This window comes from Loxodonta africana, chromosome 3 (assembly GCF_030014295.1).
Source record: "Loxodonta africana isolate mLoxAfr1 chromosome 3, mLoxAfr1.hap2, whole genome shotgun sequence".
Taxonomy (NCBI): domain Eukaryota; kingdom Metazoa; phylum Chordata; class Mammalia; order Proboscidea; family Elephantidae; genus Loxodonta; species Loxodonta africana.
The window spans coordinates 56,125,293-56,151,445 of record NC_087344.1 but is presented as its reverse complement, the minus strand read 5'-3'; the positions used below and the strand labels follow the sequence as shown (position 1 = coordinate 56,151,445).

Below are 26,153 nucleotides of genomic sequence, written 5' to 3'. Positions count from 1 at the left end.
AGCAACAAAAGAATCCATCAGGCACCCGAAGAAAACAAATAATAAAAATTAGAGCTGAACTAAATGAATTAGAGAACAGAAAAACAATTGAAAGAATTAACAAAGCCAAAAGCTGGTTCTTTGAAAAAATTAACAAAATTGATAAACCATTGGCTAGACTGACTAAAGAAAAACAGGAAAGGAAACAAATAACCCGAATAAGAAACGAGAAGGACCACATCACAACAGAACCAATTGAAATCAAAAGAATCATATCAGATTACTACATAAAATTGTACTCTAACAAATTTGAAAACCTAGAAGAAATGGATAAATTCTTGGAACAACACTACTTACCTAAACTAACACATACAGAAGTAGAACAACTAAATAGACCCATAACAAAAAAAGAGATTGAAATGGTAATCAAAAAACTCCCAACAAAAAAAAGTCCTGGCCCAGATGGCTTCACTGCAGAGTTCTACCAAACCTTCAGAGAAGACTTAACACCATTACTATTGAAGGTATTTCAAAGTATAGAAAAAGACGGAATACTACCCAACTCATTCTATGAAGCCACCATCTCCCTGATACCAAAACCAGGTAAAGACATTACAAAAAAAGAAAATTTTAGACCTATATCCCTCATGAACATAGATGCAAAAATCCTTAATAAAATTCTAGCCAATAGAATCCAACAACACATCAAAAAAATAATTCACCCTGATCAAGTGGGATTTATACCAGGTATGCAAGGCTGGTTTAATATCAGAAAAACCATTAATGTAATCCATCACATAAATAAAACAAAAGACAAAAACCACATGATCTTATCAATTGATGCAGAAAAGGCATTTGACAAAGTCCAACACCCATTCATGATAAAAACTCTCACCAAAATAGGAATTGAAGGAAAATTCCTCAACATAATAAAGGGCATATATGCAAAGCCAATGGCCAATATCACTCTAAATGGAGAGAACCTGAAAGCATTTCCCTTGAGAACGGGAACCAGACAAGGATGCCCTTTATCACCGCTCTTATTCAACATCGTACTTGAAGTCCTAGCCAGGGCAATTAGGCTAGACAAAGAAATAAAGGGTATTCAGATTGGTAAGGAGGAAGTAAAGCTATCACTATTTGCAGATGACATGATCGTATACATGGAAAACCCTAAGAAATCCTCCAGAAAACTACTGAAACTAATAGAAGAGTTTGGAAGAGTCTCAGGATATAAAATAAACATACAAAAATCACTTGGATTCCTCTACATCAACAAAAAGAACACCGAAGAGGAAATAACCAAATCAATACCATTCACAGTAGCCCCCAAGAAGATAAAATACTTAGGAATAAATCTTACCAAGGAAGTAAAAGACCTATACAAAGAAAACTATAAAACTCTGCTACAAGAAATTCAAAAGGACACGCTTAAATGGAAAAACATACCCTGCTCATGGATAGGAAGACTCAACATAGTAAAAATGTCTGTTCTACCAAAAGCCATTTATACATACAACGCACTTCCAATCCAAATACCAATGTCATACTTTAAGGGAATAGAGAAACAAATCACTAACTTCATATGGAAAGGAAAGTATCCCCGGATAAGCAAAACATTACTGAAAAAGAAGAAGAAAGTGGGAGGCCTCACCCTACCTGATTTCAGAACCTATTATATAGCTACAGTAGTCAAAACAGCCTGGTACTGGTACAACAACAGGCACATAGACCAATGGAACAGAATTGAGAATCCAGATATAAATCCATCCACGTATGAGCAGCTGATATTTGACAAAGGACCAGTGTCAGTCAATTGGGGAAATAATAGTCTTTTTAACAAATGGTGCTGGCATACCTGGATATCCATTTGCAAAAGAATGAAACAGGACCCATACCTCACACCATGCACAAAAACTAACTCCAAGTGGATCAAAGACCTAAACATAAAGACTAAAACGATAAAAATCTTGGAAGAAAAAATAGGATCTACCCTAGGAGCCCTAATACAGGGCATAAACAGAATACAAAACATTACCAAAAATGATGAAGAGAAACCCGATAACTGGGAGCTTCTAAAAATCAAACACCTATGCTCATCTAAAGACTTCACCAAAAGAGTAAAAAGACCACCTACAGACTGGGAAAGAATATTCAGCTATGACATCTCAGACCAGCGCCTGATCTCTAAAATCTACATGATTCTGTCAAAACTCAACCACAAAAAGACAAACAACCCAATCAAGAAGTGGGCAAAGGATATGAACACACATTTCACTAAAGAAGATATTCAGGCAGCCAACAGATACATGAGAAAATGCTCTCGATCATTAGTCATTAGAGAAATGCAAATTAAAACTACGATGAGATTCCATCTGACACCAACTAGACTGGCATTAATTCAAAAATCACAAAATAATAAATGTTGGAGAGGCTGCGGAGAGATTGGAACTCTCATACACTGCTGGTGGGATTGTAAAATGGTACAACCACTGTGGAAATCCATCTGGCGTTATCTTAAACAGTTAGAAATAGAACTACCATACAAACCAGAAATCCCACTCCTCGGAATATACCCTAAAAATACAAGACCCTTCACACAAACAGATATATGCACACCCATGTTTATTGCAGCTCTGTTTACAATAGCAAAAAGCTGGAAGCAACCAAGATGTCCATCAACGGACGAATGGGTAAATAAATTGTGGTATATTCACACAATGGAATACTACGCATCGATAAAGAACAGTGACGAATCTCTGAAACATTTCATAACATGGAGGAATCTGGAAGGCATTATGCTGAGCGAAATGAGTCAGTTGCAAAAGGACAAATATTGTATAAGACCACTATTATAAGATCTTGAGGAATAGAAAAAACGGAAAAGAACACATACTTTTGTGGTTACAAAGGGGGGAGGGAGGGAGGGAGGGAGGGAGAGGGCTTTTTATTGATCAATCTGTAGATGGGAACTGCTTTGGGTGAAGGGAAAGACAACACTCAAAACAAGGAAGGTCAGCCTAATTGGACAGGATTAAAAGTAAAGAGGTTTCCGAGATAAAATGAAAGCTTCAAAGGATAGCGAAGCAGGGGCTGGGGTCTGGGGAACTTGGTTTGAGAGGACTTCTAAATCAATGGGCAAAACAATTCTATTATGAAAACACTCTGCATCCCACTTTGAATTGTGGCACCTGGGGTCCTAAATGCCAACAAGCAGCCATCTAAAATACATTAATTGGTCTCAACCCACCGGGAGCAAAGGCAAAGGAAGAACACCAAGGTCACACGACAACTAAGAACCCAAGAGACAGAAAGGGCCACTTGAACCAGAGACCTACAATATCCTGAGACCAGAAGAACAAGTTGGTGCCCGGCCACAATCGATGTCTGCCCTGTCAGGGAGCACAAGAGACAACTCCTGAGGGAGCAGGAGACCAATGGGATACAGACCCTAAATTCTCATTAAAAGACCACACCTAATGGTATGATTGCGACTAGAGGAATCCCAGAGACAATGCTCCCCAGAACTTCTGATGGCACAGGACAGGAACCAACCCCGAAGACAAATCATCAGGCATGAAAAGGACTGGTCAGTGGGGGGGAGAGAGATACTGATGAAGAGCGAGCTAATTAAATCAGGTGGACACGGGAGAGTGTGTTGGCAACTCTTGACTGGAGGGGGGATGGGAAGATAGAGAGAGATGGAAGAAGGTAAAATTGGCACGAAACGAGAGACTGTAAGGGCTGACTCAATAGGGGGAGAGCAAGTGGGAGAAGGGAGTAAGATGTATGTAAACCTACATGTGACAGACTGATTGGAATGGTAAATGTTCACTTGAAGCTTAATAAAAATTAAAAAAAAAAAAAAAATAAAAAAAATAAAAAAAAAAAATACTATCGTATTTATCATGTTAGCAGTTGAACTGGCGTTTACAGATTATAACCAAGAAAAACCAAACCCATAGCAGTTGAGCCGATTTCAATTCCGACGCATAGTGACCCTCTAGGACAGAGCAGAACTGCCCCATAGGATTTTCAGGGAGCAGCTGGTGGATTCAAACTGTCGACCTTTTGGTTAGCAGCCATAGCTCCTAACCACTGCGCCACCAGTGCTCCAATATATAGGTGGCACAGAATGTGTAGCGGTTCAGGGTAGCTCAGTGGCTTTGGAGTCAAACCAAATGGATTCAAACCCTAGTATCCTTGGGTAAGTTATTTAGCTACTTTGCACCTCAGTTTCCTTCCTCAGTAGTGAAAAGGAAATAATAATAGTCCTCACCTCAAAGGTCATTTTGAAGGTTAAATGAGATAAATCCACTTAAAACTTACAGACCCTGACCATGTAAACATCACTCAGACCTAGCTGGCTGCCACCATTACCATTACCACCAACGCTGCTTTTACCACTCTTAAACAGCTAGGATGACGAAACTACTAGTTTACTGCTCACTTGGAACTAAATCTAATCACACTTAATGTGCAATAGAGAAAATAGTTAACATTTTTCGTTGTAACAGTGTGGATTTTTAAACTTTAGTGTTCATAAATATTACACAAAGTAATCTATGGAATGCTTAACTCATTAAAACAAAGTAACCTCTTTAATAAAATAATATATGCATATCATAGAAAAATCAGAAGAAATACTTGTAGTTCTATTACCCATGTGCCAAATACGACTAACATTTATTTAATATTTCCTCTTTTTATTTGGTTATTGTCCTATTGTTAGACACATGGATTACTTTGAATAGTTGCTTACACTTTTTTTTTTTTTTTTTGGTAAAAATAATACAATTTTAACAGTGCTGTACAGGTGATACTACAATTGTAGATTATTATCACCTTATTTTTATAAAGGAGCCCTGGTAGCGCAGTGATGGAGCTCCGCTGCTCAGCAGTTTGAATCAAACAGCCGCTCCTTGGAAACCCTATGGCGCAGTTCTTTGTCCTGTCGGGTCGCTATGAGTTGGAATCAACTCGATGGTACTGGAGTTTTGTTGTTGTTGTTGTTGTTGATTTTATTTTTGTACAATATGTTCCTGACTTTGTCTTTGACTTATAGGAGAAAATAGCACTTGGAAAATAGCTCAAAGTGCTTTTCATACTAGGTTTTATATAAGATGGTAGTGGGTACAGTTACCTGTGGAACCCTCTTTGGAACATCAGGCTATATTGGGTAATACAGGTTAGCATGTTTCTTACATTAGGTCAGTCATTTATGTTGGTCACTAAATCAAACGGAAGTGAATTTAAGTTTATCCTGTACGTCTCTTGAATTTCGTTAACTAGTATTGAAAATCAGTCAGTTAAGAACTGATTGTGTGCTGTGTGCAGGGTACCATTGGATGGTAGTGGTTACCAGAGTATGCTTACTCTCAAGAAATAGAATGAAATGAATTTATTAGACAAATGGTAAATGCCAACTACTCACTTTTAAGTTCCTTGGAAATTTCTTTTCACACTTATAACAAAGATTCAATCTACTATTCATTACTTGTTATTTAGGAATTATCATTGTGCTACCTATCAAGCATCTTTATTGAATGTCAGTGTACATTTGATATTCCAAAACTGCCCTTCCTGTGGTTTTTGAGCTATTTATGTTAATTGACATTTGCAAACAGTGTAAAGAAAGTAATGTATGTTTTTTATTCTGTTTGTGCATACATCTTTGCCTCTGAAAATAGTAGTAAGTAATACAATTGTTTAAGAAATTAACCTTTTAAAAATTAATAGTTAAAAAGAATGTGACTACATCTACACTATGGACTCTGTTTAGCCATTTAGAAGAATTAAGTGGACATGTATATTGACATGCAAAGATTTCTGACGTTGATAAGTGAGGGGGAAAACATGTCATATGATGATAATGTATGGTTGCATTTATGTATAAAACACATTTGTAAATGTATGGAAAAAGGTTTAGAAGAATGTATAACCCAGAGCCCATTTATGTATAAAACACATTTGTAAATGCATAGAAAAAGGTTTGGAAGAATGTATAACCCAAAACCCATTTATGTATAAAACACATTTGTAAATGTATAGAAAAAGGTTTGGAAGAATGTATATCAACAGTTAATAGAGGTTTTCTTGTTGTTAGTTGCTATCGAGTCAGTTCCTACTCATGGCGACCGCATGTGTGCAGAGTAGAACTGCTTCATAGGGCTTCCAAATCTGTGACTTTTCGGAAGCAGATCTCCAGGCCTGTCTTTTGAGGTGCCTCTGGTGGGTTTGAAGCACCAACTTTTTGACTAATATTCGAATAAAGTGGCATTTGGGAGCTGAAAGGAGCATTACCTCTTTTACCCTATTTTTTTTTTTTTTGAAATATAACAAGAAACATGTTTATATATTGCTTTAGCAATTAAAAAAAGTAATTAAATTTCAAAGTTTTTTTTCTTAACATTCCTAGTGCCAGTGGTCTGATAGAAATTCTGTCCTGATTCAGTCAGTAAGTGCAAATAATTTTTCACAATGGCCTTAAATTTTTCCCTTAGTATCTAAAACTAATAATGGATTAGTGGTAATAAATTGTGGCTTGTAATTTTCCATTGTCCCCTGTATTCATTTTATAATTTTTTTTTCATTTTATCAAAATTTTAATATAATGTAATTAGCTGAGTAAGCCCTATATTACTTTTAAAGGTCATCTCGGATAGAGCTTACAAAAATGTATGAGATTCCCACAACTAAGCAAGTTCCATCATTTCCTTATTCTTCCAGGGCTCAGTATTTACTCACCTCTTCTGAAGTTTACTTTTTTCCATCTTATTATTGCCCAGCTCTAACACCATCCTCCTTTCTTTAGACAAGCCTCACAGTCAGCATCATCATATATTTATGAAGTTCAGATGCTGCTGCTGCTGTATTTTTAAATTTTTTTGGTAAGGAGATGTCTGTTAATTAGATCCAATCCTTTTTCTACCTTGCCTTTCTTTCTAAATATACAACGGTTTATTTATCTGCTGTAACAGTCCAGTAAATGTTTGAGGTTACTTTTTTGTGGCATTGTAAGTACAAAACAGGTGAAAAAGCCTGTGGCCATTTCGAGCTTGCTGTTGGGGCCTGTTGGCAATATAGCAGAGTTATTAAGGATATTGCTACAAACTTAATTCAGCATTGTTTATTGAATGATAGCTGTTTGCAAGGTTTTATTCCAGATAATTTGGGAAAATAATGGCAGATGTTATGATCCTTGTTCTCATTTTTCCAAGTGAGATGGTGATATACTGAAGAATTAACCGTTTTAATATACTGTATAATACAATATAAGGAGTTCTGGTGATGCAGTGGTTAAAGCACTCTGCTGCTAACTGAAGGGTCGGGGGTTCAAACTCGGCAACCGTTCCTCATGAGAAAGATGAGGCGGTCTGCTTCGGCAAACATTTATAGCCTTGGAAACCCTATCAAGCAGCTCTGCTCTGTTCTGTAGGGTCATTATGAGTCAGAATCGACATGACAGCAGTGGGTTTGGGATAATACAGTATACTGTAGGAATTACGTGTGGGAAAGTGAGGAGGAGACGTTAATGATTATAGAAATTGAGACAAATATGTAGGAATAACTGGTAAGAAACATTTATTGGTATAGTCATAGGTTCTCATTAGGCAGACGTACTTGGAGATGTACAAAAAGAGATGTAGAGCATGTTTACAACTGTTCAACAGAGAAAGATGACGAGGTGAACTTCTCTAAGAAGCCATAAAATACAGAGGGCCTGAAAGCTTGAGTTGCATCTTACTCGAAGTGGGGATAAGTCAACATACTCCAGAATTAAAGCCTTTGGGGCAGATGATGAAAATACTGCTCCTTAGTGTAATAAGCCATGAAATGTGTATAAAAATGGGCCAAACACAGAGCAGGAGACCATGGGAAAACTGACATAGAAATAGTTTATAGAACATTTTCTCCATTATCAGTGGCACTTACTGAGCACTTACTATGTACCTGGCACAGTTCTCAGGACTTTACATGTATTAACTAATTCATTTAATCCATTCAGCAACTGTATGAGGTAGGTATGATTACTTGTCAGGGAAACAGGCACAGAGGTGAAGTATTTTGCCCAAGGTTACCCAGCTAGTAAGTGGTAGAGGCTGAATTTGAACTCAGGTGGACTCTTAACATTTATCGATTACTGTGTCTCAGGCACTGTGCTGAGTGCTTTACATGGATTATACTGTTTAATCCTTATAGCAACCTTCTTTTACAAATAAGGAGAATAGGGCTAAAAGAAAGTTATGTAATTTGAGTGCAGAGCAATCTGACTTTACAGCTCATCTGAAGTATTACATTTTACTGTGCCTGCCCTCTTTTTGAACTCTCACTCACAGTCAATGGTTGGTAAAAAGCAACACTCTTACTTTCGTGGTATTGGAATTCCTTTGATATTCTGATGCAAGCTAAGGGTTTACTTCGAAGAACAATGAACATACAGACTCCCCCCCCCCTCCTTTTTTAAGGGAATTCAAGATCCTTTGAACCTAAATAAAGAATTCTAGACCAATTTTCTCCTTGCAGAGATCTGCGTTGCACTCTGTGCCCTTTTTCCCAGCAGAGTTAGCCCAATTGTGACTTTATAAATTGTGTATTAAAAGAAAATAAATAAATAAATAATAAACAATTGGATAGCAGACTGATTTATTGCAAATAAAATGGCTCACTTTGGGTTCATTCTTTTCTCAAAAAAAAGAAGGAACAAGCACCTTATTAAGATTTTACCTACTCTTCAATCTGGAAGTAAGTTTTTTTTAAAATAAGTGTTTATGTATATGGAACTCAGTTCTATCTTGGTTATTACAAGATTTGAATTTTGCCTGCCTACCACCACCAACTACTCTGGCAGGGATCACAGTAGAGGGTCCTGGACAGAGTGGGAGAAAAATGTAGAACAAAATTCAAACTTACAAAAAAAGACTAGACTTACTGGCCTGACAGAGACTAGAGAAACCCTGAGAGTATGGCCCCTGGATACCCTTTTAACTCATTACTGAAGTCAATCCTGAAGTTCACCCTTCAGCCAAAGATTAGACAGGCTCATTAAACAAACAATAATGCATGTAGTGAAACCATGCATACAAGTCTAAAGGGACCAACCAGCCCAAAAGGGAAGATGAGAAGGCAGGGAGGGACAGGAAAGCTGTATGAATGGAAATGGGGAACCCAAGGTCTAGAAGGGGAGAGTGCTGACACATAGTGGGGTTGGCTGTCAATGTCACAAAACAGTTTGTGTTTAATGAGAAACTAATTTGTAAACTTTCACCTAAGGAACAGTAAAAAAAATTTTTTTTGGATGTCTTTCTGCCCTTCTTCAGGTCAGCATTTATGAAAGTTAGGATTTCTTGTTAATATTTATTGTGGATTTGTTCATTAAGTGTTAAATCAGATACCTAATTAAAATATTATTTAATATGTTTACTTGATTTTTCTCCTTCAAAAGATGGATTAACCTTAAAGACTGGGGCTTTCTTGTTAAATGCCAACTATAAATGGCTTTTGGATGTCTCATATGAGAAAACACTAGAAACAGTCAAGTCTTTTAATATTAGAAAACTTTGAAGATGTCTCTCTTTAAAGTGTAGAATATTATCCCTTTTGGGGCCATTTTATAAAGTACTATATAGGCCTTGGGAACCCTGGTGGTGTAGTGGTTAAGAGTTATGGCTGCTGACCAAAAGGTCGGCAGTTCAAATCCACCAAGCACTCCTTGGAAACTCTGTGGGGCAGTTCTCTGTCCTGTAGGGCCGCTATCAGTTGGAATCGATTTGATGGCAATGGGTTTGGTTTTTCGGTTTAAGAGAAGTCAGTCCTGATACATGCTAAGAAATAAGTCAGTCACGAAAGGACTAATACTGTATAATTCCATTTATATGAAATAGACAAATGTAGCAACCAAAGCTTATTAGTGGGTACCACTGGTGAGAGGGAGGAGGAAAAAGGGAGCCATCGCTTAGGGGGCACCGAGTTTCTGTTTAATGGTGGTGGAGTAATTTGGAAAAGGATAGTGGTAATGGTTACCCAACTTAAAGGACATAATGTCACTGAATTGTTTGTGTAAAAATTGTTGAATTGGCGTATGTTTCGTTATACTTGACCCACAAGTAAACAAAAAATGACAATTTATTCACCTTGATAAGTTAGATAAATGGTCCATTAGCAACTGAACAATGATTAGCAGGAAAAAGGCAGATCATAAGTTTAAAAGAAATGAAGATAAGAAATGACTAATATCATTGCACTCTTTAAGTATATACCCAAAATCTGCCAACTCACGTAGAACTTTGTCAATGACTGAAAACTCAGAGCTCTGACAGTGGCTTATGAACATATGAAAGAGGACCTGAGTCTCTCTGTTAGAAGCAGCTGTTCATTGTTCCTCAGTTCTGAACACAGGGATGGCAAGTGGCCTACAAAATTTATATTGCTTGAAAAAGTAAGGAGTTAATTTCTTGTGCTGCAGGTAGAGTGGTATTAGTTTTTATGTGTAAAGGTTGTTGTATGGAATGAATGGACTTAGTAAATAATTCTTACCACTCCTCATTTTTTTTCTCAAGGCTGTCACCTGTAATTGATCACAGATTGACTCCTCAGCTGGGGAAAAAGGCATTTGAATCTTAAGACAGTTCTCCACACTACTACCAATTAAAGAAGTAAATTCTTACGTGTCATCTTGGCCTACTACGTTTATGTTGTAAGGCAGCCTTGGGGACGTGAGGTGTTTTTGGTGTTCATGAGTTGATTCTAAATCAGTTTTACCTCCAAATAACCACGTTGTAAACAGTGAGATTTACTTGAATTAATAATATAGTTTAATATTTATGTGTAAACATTTAAGTGGTTGCTTTTCTGCAAGGACTACTGTAAGTACTTAAGTCCTGTCTCAGCCTATAAGGACTACAAAAAATCAAAAAGATAATTAGAATCACAGTGATGGTTGCTCAGAGTAGTTGCAGCTGTTCATAGGGTAGGGCGAACCTTATCTTCAGGTATATCATGGGGTTAAGTGTAGGACTTTAAAGGCTGTTGAAGGAACCTGAAGACCAAGTTCCAAGTACTAAATTCTGCTGTTTATTTTAAAATTAATGTGACTGGTAGAAAAAAATTGAAGCCCAGAGAAAAGTATAAGAAACAGGAAAAAATGACCTAAAAGGGTCATGCCCGCATTTCGATGTTTCTTGCAGTTGTTTTGCTGTATACTGTAAAAAAAAAAAAAAAAAGTTTAAATTAGTGTATACAAATTTGCATCCTGCTTTCTTTCAAATTATACACAAGCAACTTGTCACTTTGAAAAAAGGTCTTTCTAAATCTGTATTTTAAGGATATAGTTAATTATTCCTTAATAGGTTATCTTTTTTTTTTTTTTTTTTTACTGCTATAATACTTAAACAACTGGCTCACTCAGCTTTAATTTTTTTCTGCTTAGTAATACCAAGTAACAAAAATATCAGAAGATAAAGAAAACTGGAGAATGAAAATCACTCATTATCCTTTTTCCCAGAGAAACACCTATATTTCAGAGAGAATCCTTCCAAATGTTTTATATTTTTAGATATATATAAAATATATGCACATATATAACATTAAATAGTTCATACTTATTATATATACGGAAACCGTAGTGCTACAGTTGTAAACCAAGAGGTCGGCAGTTTGAATCCACTGGGGTGCTCCTTGGAAACTCGTGAGGCAGTTCTACTCTGTCCTATAGGGTCGCTATGAGTTGGGATTATATATACTGTTTGTAAGCTACATTTTTGTCTTAGAATGTCATGCTTATCTTTTCATGTCAGTATCATTCTAGTGAACCATGGCTTATGTACTTAAAAAAAGAACTATCTCATCATATAATTTTTGCCTGTATTGAGAAGAAAGCACATTTACAGATGGAGCAGTTTATAAAGAACTATGCTCCTTTATCTTTTTTTTTTTTTTACTATGGTGAAAATATAACAACAAAACATTCGTCAGCACGACAACTTCCACATTTAAAATTCAGTGACATTAATTACATTTGTCATGTTATACCACCACTATCGCTATTCTTTTACAAAATATTTCACCACCATTAACATAAATCCAGTGACCCGTGTCTTAGTCTGGGTTCTCTAGAGCAGCAAAGCCAATGGGATGTATATATATGCTCTTTCAGTTTAAAAGCAACCACCCAGTAGCCAGATCACTGAGAATCATAACCTAGTGAAGTTGACATAGAACATTAGCTGCCATACCCCCCAAACAAAAACTCTTCCTTTCCCCTACCCTACCACAATTGGTAACCATTAATAATCTTTGGTTTCTATATATTTGCTGATTTTATATATATTTTATATACAGTATTTGTCCTTTTGTGACTCTTATTTTAGTCAGCATAATGTTTTCAAGGTTCATCCATAAATTGTGGCATGTATCAGAACTTAAGCTCCCTTTATGTCTGTATAATATTCCATTGTGTGTATAGAATACATTTTTTCCCTAAGGACCAGCTTTTGTTCTTGTTAACTCTTTCAATTCTTACTCTGTTCTGTTTCTTTTAATTCTGCTCTAATTTTTATTATTTGCTTTCCTCTGGTGCCTAAGAGTGTCTTTTGTTGCTCTCTTTCTATTTGTTCAAATAGTAGGGATAATTCTTTGATTTTGGCCCTTTCTTCTTTTTGTATGTGTGCATTTATTGATGAATTTGACCTCTGAGCACTGCTGTCTCTGTGTCCCAAAGGTTCTGATAGGAAGTGTTTTCATTCTCATTGGATTCTATGAATTTCTTTATTTCATCCTTGATGTCTTCTATAACCCAGTCGTTTTTGAGCAGGGTATTGTTCAGTTTCCAAGTGTTTGATTTCTTTTCCCTGCTTTTTCTGTTGTTGATTTCTACTTTTATGGCCTTATGGTTACAGAAGATGCTCTGTAATATTTCGATGTTTTGGATTCTGCTAAGGCTTGCTTGATGACCTAATATGTGGTCTTTTCCAGAGAATGTTCCATGTGCACTAGAAAAGAAAGTATAGTTGGTTGCTGTTGGGTGGAGTGTTCTGTATATGTCTATGAGGTCAGGTTGGTTGATTGTGGCATTTAGATCTTCCATGTCCTTATTGAGCTTCTTTCTGGACGTATTGTGTTGAAGTCTCCTACTATAATTGTGGCGCTATCTATCTCACTTTTCAATGTTGTTAGAGTTTGTTTTCTGTATCTTGCAGCCCTGTCATTGGGTGCATAAATATTTAATATGGTTATATCCTGCTGGTATATTGTCCCTTTAATCATTACGTGGAAACCTTGGTGGTGTAGTGGTTAAGTGCTACAGCTGCTAACCAAAGGGCCGGCAGTTCGAATCCACCAGGCGCTCCTTGGAAAATCTATGAGGCAGTTCTGCCCTGACCTGTAGGGTCGCAATGAGTTGGAATCAACTCGATGGCACTGGGTTTGGTTTGTTAATCATTATGTAGTGCCCTTCCTTATCCTTTGTGGTGGATTTAACTTTAAAGTCTGTTTTGTCAGAAATTAATATTGCCACTCCTGCTCTTTTTTTTTTTTAATAATTTTTATTGTGCTTTAAGTGAAAGTTTACAAATCAAGTCAGTCTCTCACACAAAAGCTTATATACAGCTTGCTACATACTTCCAGTTATTCTCCCTGTAATGAGACAGCCCACACTCTCCCTGCACTCTCTCTTTTCATGTCCATTTCGCCAGCTTCTAACCCCCTCTACCCTCTCATCACCCCTCCAGGCAGGAGATGCCAACCTAGTCTCAAGTGTCCACCTGATCCAAGAAGCTCACTCGTCACCAACATTCCTCTCCAACCCACTGTCCAGTCCAATCCATGTCTGAAGAATTGGCTTCGGGAATGGTTCCTGTCCTGGGCCAGCAGACGGTCTGGGGGCCATGACCACCGGGGTCCTTCTAGTCTCAGTCAGACCATTAAGTCTGGTCTTTTTATGAAAATTTAGAGTCTGCATCCCACTGGTCTCCTGCTTCCTCAGGGGTTCTCTGTTGTGTTCCCTGTCAGGGCAGTCATTGGTTGTAGCCGGGCACCATCTATTTCTTCTGGTCTCAGGATGATGTAGTCTCTGGTTCCTATGGCCTTTTCTGTCTCTTGGGCTCATAATTACCTTGTGTCCTTGGTGTTCTTCATTCTCCTTTGATCCAGGTGGGTTGAGACCAATTGATGCATCTTTGATGGCTGCTTGCTAGTGTTTAAGACCCGAGACGCCACGTTCCAAAGTGGGGTGCAGAATGTTTTCTTAGTAGATTTTATTATGCCAATTGACTTAGATGTCCCCTGAGACCATGGTCCCCAAACCCCCACCCCTACTACACTGGCCTTCAAAGCATTCAGTTTATTCAGGAAACTTCTTTGCTTTTGTTTTAGTCCAGTTTTGCTGACCTCTCCTGTATTGTGTGTTGTCCTTTCCTTCACCTAAAGTAGTTCTTATCTGCTATTTTTTTAATCTAATTCATGAATACCCTTCTTCCACCCTCCCTCCCTCCCTCCCTCCTCTCATAACCATCAAAGAATATATTCTTCTTTGTTTAAACTGTTTCTCGAGTTCTTATAATAGTGGTCTTATACAATATTTGTCCTTTTGCAACAGATTAATTTCGCTCAGCATAATGCCTTCCGGGTTCTACCATGTTACAAAATGTTTCACAGATTTCTCAGTGTTCTATATCGATGTGTAATATTCCATTGTGTGAATATACCATAATTTATTTATGCATACATCCATTGATGGGCACCTTGGTTGCTTCCATCTTTTTGCTATTGTAAACAGTGCTGCAGTGAACATGTGTATGCATATATCTGTTCGTGTAAAGGCTCTTATTTCTCTAGGATATATTCCAAGAAGTGGGATTTCTGAATTGTATGGTGGTTCTATTTTTAGCTTTTTAAGGAAGCGCCAAATCGATTTCCAAAGTGGCTGTATCATTTTATATTACCACCAGCAGCGTGTAAGTGTTCCAGTCTCTCCACAGCCTCTGCAACATTTATTATTTTGTATTGATGCCAGCCTTGTTGGAGTGAGATGGAATCTCATTGTAGTTTTGATCTGCATTTCTCTAATGGCTGATGATCGTGAACATTTCCTCATGTATCTGTTAGCTACCTGAATATCTTCTTTAGTGAAGTGTCTATTCATATCTTTTGCCCATTTTTTAATTGGGTTATTTGTCTTTTTGCAGTATCATGTAGATTTTAGACATCAAGCTCTGGTCGGAAATGTCATAGCTAAAAGCTTTCTCCCAGTCTGTAGGTAGTCTTTTTACTCTTTTCGTGAAGTCTTTAGATGAGCATAAGTGTTTGATTTTTCGAGCTCCCAGTTATCTAGTTTTTTTCTGCATTCTTAATAATGTTTTGTACTGTGTTTATGCCATGTATTAGGGCTCCTAATGCCCCTATTTTTTCTTCTTCCATGATCTTTATCGTTTTAGATTTTATATTTAGGTCTTTGATCCATTTTGAGCTCGTTTTTGTGCATGGAGTGAGGTATGGGTCTTGTTCCATTTTTTTTGCAGATGGGTATCCGGTTATGCCAGCACCATTTGTTAAAAAGACTGTCTATTCCCCATGTAACTGTTTTAGGGCCTTTGTCAAATATCACCTGCTCACATGTGGACGGATTTATGTCTGGATTCTCAATCCTGTTCCATTGGTCTGTGTGTTGTTGTACCAGTACCAGGTGGAGGTATAATAGGTTCTAAAATCAGGTAAAGTAAGGCCTCCTACTTTGTTCTTCTTTTTCAGTAATGCCTTATTTATCCAGGGCCTCTGTCCCTTCCATATGAAGTTGATGATTTGTTTCTCCATGTCATTAAAGAATGTCCTTGGGATTTGGATTGGAATCGCATTAAATGTATAGATTGCTTTTGGTAGAATAGACATTTTTATAATGTTAAGTCTTCCTATCTGTGAGCAAGGTGTTTTTCCACTTATGTAAGTCTCTTTTGGTTTCTTACAGAAGCGTACTGTAGTTTTCTTTGTATAAGGCTTTTACATGTCTGGTAAGATTTGTTCTTAAGTATTTTATCTTCTTGGGGGCTACTGTAAATGGCATTGATTTGGTGATTCCCTCTTCGATGTTCTTTTTGTTGGTGTAGAGGAATCCAAGTGGACTCCTGCTCTTTTTTGATTGTTGTTTGCTTGATATATTTTTTTCCATCCTTTGAGTTTTAGTTTGTTTGTGCTTAAGTCTAAGGTGTGTCTCTTGTAGGCAGCATATAGACGGACCATGTTTTTTTAATCCATTCTGCCACTCTCTGTTTATTGGTGCATGTAGTCCATTCACATTCAGCGTAATTATGGATAGATATGAGTTTAGTGCTGTCATTTTGATGTCTTTTTTTGTGTGTAGTTGACAGTTTCTTTTTCCCACCGAATGTTTTGTGATGAGTAGTTTATATATTGTCTTTTTCTCTTATTCATTGTTGATTTTGTTTCTGCTGAGTCTTTATTTTTTTCTTGCATTTTATTTTGTGAGTAAGGTTGTTAATCTCCTCTGTGGCCACCTTAATATTTACCCCTATTTTTCTAAGTTTAAACCTAACTTTTATTTCTTTATATCGCCTTGACTCCCTCTCCATATGAAAGATCTATGATTACATTTTTTAGTCCCTCTTTATTGTTTCTGTGTTGTCTTCTTTTATATAATGTCATCGTTGTTTCCCTGTTTTCAGCATTTTTTAATCTTGATTTATTTTTGTGATTTCCCTGTCTGGGTTGATACCTGCTTGCTCTGTCCAGTGTTCTAGTCTTTGGTTGATATATATTATTGATTTTCTAACCAGAGAACTCCCTTTAGTACTTCTTGTAGTTTTGATTTGATTTTTACAAATTCCCTAAACTCTGTTTATCTGGGACTGTCCTAATTTCACCTTCATGTTTGAGAGAGAGTTTTGCTGGATATATGATTCTTGGCAGGCAGTTTTTTTCCTTCAATTTTTTAAATATGTCATCCTGTTGCCTTACCTTCTTGCCTGCATGATTTCTGCTGAGTAGTCCGAGCTTGTTCTTATTGACTCTTCTGTGTAGGTGACTTTTCGTTTATCCCTAGCTGCTTTTAAGATTCTTTATTTTTGGTTTTGGCAAGTTTGATTATAATATGTCTTGGTGACTTTCTTTTAAGATCTATGTTATGTGGAGTTCGATGAGCATCTTGGATAGATATCTTCTCATCTTTCACAATATCAGGGAAGTTTTCTGCCAACAAATCCTCAGTAACTCTGTCTGTATATTTTGTTATCCCTCCGTGTTCTGGTATGATTCTTAGAGTTTCTTCATTTTTAAAAATTCTTTTATGTAATTTTTCTTCAAGTATACTGGTGGGAAGTGCTTTATCTTCAACCTCAGAGATTCCACCTTCCACTTCCTCAATTCTGCTCCTCTAAGTTCCTATTGAAGTTGTCTAATTCTGTAATTTTATTGTTAATCTTCTGAATTTCTGATTGCTGTCTCTCTGTGGATTCATGCAGGTTATTAAATTTTTCATTATGTTCTTGAATAACCTTTTTAATTTCTTCAACTGTGTTATCTGTGTGTTCCTTGGCTTGTTCTGCATGTGTTGCCTGATCTCCTTCCTGATGTCTTGAAGAGTTCTGTATATTATTAATCTTTTGTATTCTGCATCTGGTAATTCCAGGAAGGCACCTTCATCCAGAAGATCCCTCGATTCCCTGTTTTCAGAGCTTGTTGAAGTGATCATGGTCTGCTTTATGTGATTTGATGTTGACTGTTGTCTCTCAGCCATCTAGTAGTTATTAGCTTATGTTTGCTTACTGTATCCTAGCTTCTTGCTTTGTTTTGTTTTGATATGCCGAGATAGGTTGTTTGAGTGAGCTACCTTGGTTATTTTCGCCTTTGAAGCTCTATTGTCCTGTCACCAGATAGCTACAGTTGTTAGCAGGTACACGAGCCTAGGAGTCCATTCACTTGTGTGGATTCAACTCAGGTGTCCAGGTAGTTGATCATTAAGTGTGTGGTGTAGGCTTTGTCCTACGGTCTTAGGGGGCAGGGGTGATTGGTGTAGGTACCTGTATCTGGTTACAGGGGATCATGCTGTAACAGGGGGTCATGCTCTGAACAAGTCAGGGGGCTGACAACTGTTGCCCGAGTGTCTGTGAGGAAAGCACGTCCCTGTTCCCTAGAGCAGAATTGGGCTCCCAGTGCTTTTGGTTGTAGGGACTGGGAGGTACCAGTTATCCTTGGATCCCTGTCATGGGTGGCTGGGTGACCTGAGTGGAGCCGCCAGTCCTTAGGCCCCTGATGTAGGTAGGTGAGGACCCTGATTAATAGGCAAAGCAGTATCAAACATCAAACACCCGCCCCTCCACCGCACAGCTGAAACAGTTGCAGTCTGCCAACATGGGCCTGTTCTCCTGAAAGAGGCCCACACAAGTCCATGCAGGGGGGAAGGGTATTCAAAGTCCATTCACTCTTTATGCCTGGACAGGAGCCGCTTCTGTCCTGAGCTCCCCGGGTTAGTGGAGTTGGCAGGTTATAATTTCCCCAATTGTGAATTTATTCCTTCTCCAATGCTGGGAGAATGGCTCAAGTTATGTAACAGGACCAACTTCAGGCCCAGGGAAATTGACAGCCACTGATGCCAGCTTCAGGGCAGGGGGCACAATAAAATATATGCGAGTATTCAGCTTTCGTTGAGAGCGCTGTTCTTCTCTGGTTTTGGAGATGCGATTAGGCTGCGTGGTTGCATGTTTTTCCCTGAGGAAACTGTGGCCAAACGCTACCACCATCCGGCAGGAGCCGCTTCCGGGAATGGTGCCTGAGGGATCTTTGCGATTCAGGTTCAGCAACTCCTCTCAGCTTCTGAACCGTTTCTCCCTCCGCCTGCTGCTCAGTCTGTTTTCTAACTTTGCCTATGATGTTGAAGGCTTCTAGCTTGCCATAAACATAATCTTTTCTGTTGTTTTTTGGGTCTTTGTTGTAAGAGGGTTCACCAGAAGCATCAGACTATTCCGCCATCTTGGCCCTGCCCGTATAGACTACATTTTGATTATCCATTCATCTGTCGATGGACACTCCTGTTGTTTCCACCTTTTGGCTATAATGAAAAATGCCGCGGTGAACATTGATGTACAGGTTTCTGTTAACGTTCTTGCCTTCACTTCTTTTGGGTATGTACTTAGGATTGCAATTGCTGGGTCATTACTACATGTGGAAATCCAAGTTTCTTAGCACTATTTATTGAAGAGACTCCCCGTTGAATAGACTCAGCACCCTTGTTGAAAATCAGCTGACTGTAGATATATAAATTTATTTCTGGTCTTTCACTCCTCTTTCATTGGCCACTATATGTCTATTATTATAATGGTAACCAGCCTGTTTTAATTACTGTAGCTTTGTAGTATGTTTTGAAACTGAAAAGTTTGAGCCCTCCTACTTTATTCTCCCTCTTCATAGTTGCTTTATTTATTTCTGGTCCTTTGCTGTTCTCTATAAATTTAAGGATTGGTTTTTCTCTTTCTGCAAGGAAGGCTGTTGGAATTTTGATGAGGATTGTATTGAATCTATTCATTGCTTGGGTAGTACTGACGTCTTAACTGTATTAAGCTTTCCAACCTGTGAACATGAAGTGTCCTTCCATTTATTTAGGTCTTTAATTTCTTTTTTTAGTAATGTTTTATAATTTTCTGTGCATAAATCTTCCCAGTTAGATTTATTACAGGTACTTTATTATTTTAGACACTATTGTAAATGGTAATGCTTCCTTAATTTTCTTTTCTTTATGCTCATTGCTGATTTATAGAAACCCAACTGATTTTTGTGTGTTGACCTTGCATCTGTCCTACCACTTTGCTGCATTCATTAATTCTAATAACTTTATTGTAGAATCTTGAAGTTTTCTCTGTATAGGATCATGTCATCTGCAAAAAGGGATAGTTTTACTTCCTTCTTCCTGATTTGGATACCTTTTTTCCCCCAACCTAATTGCCCTGAAGGACAGTGTTCCTTTTGTACTATGATTTATATAATTAGTCACCTATAGATGGACACTTGTAATCTCCATATTCTTGCTTTTGTAAATAATATTGTGATGAACATCCTTGCCTATAGCTCTTTATTTTGTTAATTTCTTTATGATGATTTTTAAGGAGCTGATTATCATTCATCCATTTACATAATGAAAGTTAGAGCAATGGAATACATGTGGATCAATAAAAGGAAACATAGAAGGTTTTATAAGGAAAAGCAGTAGTTCTCTGCCTACTCGTCAGCCTCTAGTCTTGCCCTTCAGAGGCAACCACTTTTAAATATTTTTGCTTTGAATTCCTCTGGCATTACTTCTATATCTCTAAATAATATGATTTTCCTACTGTTTTTTGATTTTTCATTATCCATTAACTCTTTACTTTCATAGATGGTGTTTCGGTTTTTCCTTTCATTTTCCTCTTTCCTTTCAATTTAGTTAGGCCATCTTTTTTTGTCACCTCACAGGTAACTAAGTGAACTTTTGAAACATGTAATTTGGGCATTTGGTGACAATGCTATTCTAAAATGAAACACAAAATAGTGTTGCTTTTTTTCTGAATTCTATTTCCTTGGCTTTTCAACATTTTATCCTTTTTCTCTAATCTTTCTGGTTTCACCTGTAAGGGAATTTATATTGTCTGCCCTTACATTGAAGGTGAGTCATACTCATTACCCCATTGCCATCAGGTCAATTCTGACTCACAGGGACCCTATAGGACAGAGTAGAACTGCCCCACAGGGTTTCCAAGGCCGCAATCTTTATGGAAGCAGACTGCCACACCATCTTCCCACGGAATGGCTGGTGACTTTGAACTGCTGACCTTTCGGTTAACAGCTGAGCACTTAGCCACTGTGCCACCAGGGCTCCTCGGAGAATCATAACCTTCACAGATTTTTTTGTGAGATTCTTGGGTGCTCCCATATGGGCTCTGGATAGAGCAGACCAAACCTTAGGGAAACCATCTGTGTGCCTGATCCAAATGTATCAAATGTGCTATTAATCTTCTCTCTTGGGCCTTTCTCCTTTGTAATGACTGAATGTGAATTAAGAATACAGAAAACCTGGTTCTAAGCAATATAGAACAGTTGATCATTTCCTTAAAGACTTTTTATCAGAGGAGATGGGAATTTATTTCATTACATGATCAGTAAATTAGTCCTCATTTTCACCAGCCAATGATTCGATGCTATGTATTTGTTTTGTTTTTCATGGGGGTAATGATCTGTAATTCTGCTGTACTTTTTACTAATTTGGTTTTGTAAGGCATATCAGCAAATGTTAACTCATTTATATTGCTTAGCTGATAAAATCCCTTTGGTTTTAAAACCACCCTAAACTGATCTAAAACTCTTCTTACCTCTTGCATTTATATTTTATAAATAATCATTGATTTTGTACACATATAATATAAACTCATGTGCTCCATGCTTACAAATGCCCTAGATACCAAATTAATTGTATATTTAATAAAAATTTTTATGTTCTTGTGAAAAGTTCTTCATGAACCTAATGTTTAATTTATAGGTAGAAATATTATAAGCTTCTAGTTTTTGCGTATCAAACACTGTTATTAGGCACGCTCTAATATCCATGACAAGCCTTGTAAATGGCTATGTTTTTAAAAGAAAGGAAAATGAAGGTATGTGTTATTTGTCCATTGTAACACGCCGAGTTAACAATAGAGTTAAAATTAGGTCTGCCTAGTTTTCTTCTATACCATTTAGTGGTAAATATGGTCCTTTTTTTTCCCTATGGTATTTTCAGTTCCTTAGCTTCTAACATAAGGAAAAAGAATAGACAAAAACAAAAGAAAATGAATAGTAACTAAGAAATATTGGACATGGTTTGCTGTTGTATCAGGAAAGCCAAGTGCAGGTTAGGTGATTAGGATAAAAGGCTTCCAGGCAGCTATGTCTTTTTCTGCAGTCAGACAGGAATCTTCATGGGTGTCCACATGGAGTGATACCATATTGACTGGTCCTGCCTATTCTCAAGGGGAGAGGATGTACACAAGGCAAGTAAAACTGAGACAGGAATATTGAGGGCCAGCGTAGAATACTGCTTGCCACGGCCTGCCTCTGGCTTGAAAGGTTTCACATATGTCCCACTCTTTTTTTTTTTTTCAGTTGTTATTTATTTTTAAATAATATTTTGTTTTTGGTGAGAGTTTATATAGCAAATTAGGTTCCCATTTAACAATTTCTATACAGATTATTCAGTGACACTGATGACATTTTTCACAATGTGTAACCATTCTCATTAATTCTGTTCTGGTTGTTGTTTCCAGTAATCTAGTTTCCCTGCCCCCTTACCTATTCATCTTTGCTTTAGGGTACTTGCTGACCATTGGTTTCATATACCAAAAAAACCCCAGTTTCATATAGATGATTTTTTAAAGGAGCACACACAAGTTATATTCTTCATTTCATGAGCTGCTCTGTTATTTAGCTAAAAGGTAACCTCGAGATAGTTTCAGTTCAAAGTTTAAAGAGTATCTCAGGGTGATAGTTTTAGGGAGTTCTCTAGCCTCAACTGGTCAAGTGTAGACTTTTTAAGAATTTGAGTTCTGTTCCACATTTTTCTCCCATTCTTTCAGAATCCATCTACTGTGGCCCTGATCAGAATGATTGGTAGTGGTAGCTGGGCACCATCTAGGTCTTCCCTCTTCAGGGTAGATGAGGCCATGTTCTTGTCCTGTAGATCAGTTTTTTCACTGAAACTGTGGTGTCCATTTTCCTCTTTTGCTCCAGACAAGTAGAGACCAAGAGTTATATATTAGATGGCAGCTCACAAGCTTTTAAGATCCTAGATACTACTCATCAAACTAGGATGTAGAACATAAACTTTTATGAGTTTTAGGTTTAACATTTAGGACTTTGATCTGTGTTGAGTTAGTTTTTATGTATGGTGTGAAGTATGGATCCTGTTTCATTTTTCTACCAATAGATACCCAGTTTTGCCAGCACTGTTTGTTAAAGAGACTGTTTCTTATTGAATATACCTTGACCGTTTGTCAGAAATTAGTTGGCCGTAGATGGATGGATTTATTTATATGTTCTCAATTCTAATCCTCTGGTCTATGTGTCTTACCATTTTACCAGTACCAGGCTGTTTTTATTACTGTGGCTCTGTAGTATGTTTTGAAGTCAGGGAATGTGAGGCCTCCTGCATTGTTCTTCAATATTGCTTTGGCTATTTGAGGCCTCTTACCTTTCCATATAAAGTTGGTGATTAGTTTTTCCATTTCAGTAAAGAATATTGTTGAAATTTTTTGTGTGTGTGTGCAGTAGGTGAAAATATAGGGAGCAAATGAGTTTCCCATTTGATAGTTTGCACATTAAATGTTCCATGAGATTGATTTCATTCCTCGCAATGTGTCAGCACTCTCCCCATTTCCATCCTAGTTTCCCAATTTCTTTTTGTCTGGATTTTCTACCACTTCCTGCCTTCTCATCTTTGCTTTTGGGTAAATGTTGTCCTTTTGGTCTCATACAATTGATTGTTCTAAGTAGCACATTCTCTCTGGTGTTATTGTTTATTTTATGGGCCTGTGGTTTGGCTGAAAGGAGGTCACTATGAATGGCTTCAGTTCCAGTTCCGAAGGATGTCTTAGGGCCATAGTCTCTGAGGTTCTTCCAGTCTCTGTCAGACCAGTAAGTCTGGTCTTTTTTGTGAATTTGATTTTTTGTTCTACAATTTTTCTTTTCTACTGCTCTGTCTGGGACACTCTGTTGTGATCCTAGTCAGAGTGGTTGATAGTGGTAGCTGGGCACCATCTGGTTCTTCTGGTGTCAGGGTCATGTAGGCCATGGCTCATATGGTTCATTAGTCCTTTGGACTAATTGCTCCCTTGAGTTTTAGGTTTTCTTCACTCTCATTTGCTCTGAAAGGTGAGAGACCAATAGTTGTATCTTAGATGGCAACTCAGAAGCTTTTAAGACCCCAGACGCTATTCACCAAAGTGGGATACAGAACTTTGTCTTTATAAACTATGCTGCGTTAATTGACCTGGATGTCCCCCAAGTCAAGCCTGGGAACTTCATCCTGTGAAGAGTTTGGTTATGTCTAAGACTGTGACCCTTTTGTTCCCTGTTGCCTGTATTAAATATAAGCAGCACCTACAGTTATGTATGTAGAAATATCCACCACTAAACCTATACCTGCAGGTAGGTGTGTTTTCTTATGCTCTCCCACTCCTCTTGGTGTATCTATTTATGTGTGTGCATCAGGGCTGTATCCTTTCACCATACTTTTTCTATCTGTATGCTGATCAAATAATCTCAGAAGCTGGACTATGAGTAAGAAGAACATGTCATCAGAATTGGAGGAAGACACATTAACAACCTCTGATGTTCAAATGACACACAACCTTGCTGGTTGAAAGCAAGGAGGTCTCGAAGCATTAATTACACCTCAACATAAAGAAAACAAAAATCCTCACAACTGGACCAATAAACAACATCATGATAAACGGAGAAAATATTGACATTTTCAAGGATTCCGTTTTACTTGGATTTACAATCAACGCCCATGGAAGCAACAGTCAAAAAATCGAATGACAGACTGCATTGGGCAAATCCTCTGCAAAAGACCTCTTTAAAATGTTAAAAAGTGAAGATATCACTTTGAGGACTAAGGTGCACCTGACCCAAGCTGTGGTGTCTTTCAGTCGCCTAATATGCATGTATAAGCTGGACAATGAGTAGGAAATACTGAAGAATTGATGCATTCGAATTATGGCATTGTTGAAGAATATTGAATATACCATGGACTGCCGGAAGAACGAACAAATCCGTTTTGGAAAAAGTACAGCCAAGAATGCTCCTTAGAAGCGAGGATGGCAAGACTTTGTCTCGTGTACTTTGGAGATGTTATCAGCAGGGACTAGTGCCTGGAGATGGACATCATGTTTGGTAAAGTGAGGGTCAATGAAAAAGAAGACCCTGAATGATGGGTTGACATAGTGGCTGCAACAATCGTAGCGACGATTGTAAGGATGGCACAGGACTGGGCAGTGTTTCGTTCTGTTGTATATAGGATCCTATGAGTTGGAACTGTCTCCAGGGCACCCAACAACAACATATATCCATTGGTAAATCGTGGTTTTTAGGTGTTTGTTAATATTTTTGTTGCAGGATTAACACCCATATTGTATGTATTTGATAATCTTCCTTCCTTCCCCTTCCCATCACTGAAACCATCAAGGAATTTTTTTTCTGTGTGTAAACCTTTTCTTGTTTCTTTATAATAGTAGTCTTATACAATATTTTTCATTTTGTGATTGATTTATTTCACTCAGCATAATGCCCTCCAAATTCATCCATGTTGCAAGATGTTGTACAGATTTGTTACTCTCTATTGTTGTGTAATACTCCATTGTGTGCATGGACCACACAGTTTATCCATTTATCCTGTTCATGGGTACTTAGAATATTTCCATCTTTTTGCTATTGTGAATAATGCTGTAGTGAACATACATGAGTGTGCATACTTCTATTTGTGTCATGGCTCTTATTTCTTTTAGGGTATATCCCTAGGAGTGGGATTGCTGGGTCATATGGTATTTCTGTTTCTAGCTTTTTTGAATTGTGTTTTAGGTGAAAGTTTACAGTGTAAATTAGTTTCTCGTTCAAAAATTTATGTACAAATTGTTTTGTGAAATTGATTGCAGTCACCACAATGTGTCAGCATTCTTGCCCTTTTCCTTTACACTCGGGATTCCCAGTGCCCATTCATGCAGATTTCCTGTCCCTTCTTGTCTTTGCTTTTGGGCAGATGTTGCCCATTTGGTCTCTTGATTGAACTAAGAAGGACGTTCCTCATGTGTTGTTTGTTTTATAGGCCTGTCTAATCTTTGGGTGAAAGGTGGGCTTCAGGAGTGACTTCAATTCTGAGTTGACAGGGTGTCCAGGGACCAGACTCTTGGGGGTTCCTTCAGTCTCTGTCAGACCAGTAAATCTGGTCTTTTTTTGTGAATTTGCATTTTCTCATACATTTTTCTCCCGCTCTGTCTGAAACCCTCTGTTATGATCCCTGTTCAGAGCTGTTGGTGGTGGTAGCCAGGCACCACCTAGTTCTTCTAGGCTTAGGCTGGTAGAGGCTGTGGTTCATGTGATCCATCATTCCGTTGGCCTGATATTTTCCTCGTGTCTTTGGTTTTCTTCATTCTCCTTTGCTACGGATCAGATGA

The 26,153-nt window shown here is 37.7% G+C and overlaps 1 protein-coding gene across 17 annotated transcripts in view; it reads left to right on the top strand.

Moving 5' to 3' along the window:
* Positions 1 to 26,153, top strand: part of EIF4G3 (eukaryotic translation initiation factor 4 gamma 3) — a 389,785-nt gene that overhangs the window by 110,415 nt on the left and 253,217 nt on the right. The window contains exon 1 of one of the 17 annotated variants that reach the window (XM_064281419.1): positions 10,616 to 10,634. The exons of the other annotated variants lie outside the window; for them this stretch is intronic. The gene's annotated coding sequence lies outside the window, so the exon portion shown is untranslated. Of the gene's footprint in view, positions 1 to 10,615; positions 10,635 to 26,153 lie in introns of those variants that run through there. 17 annotated transcript variants of the gene reach the window in all.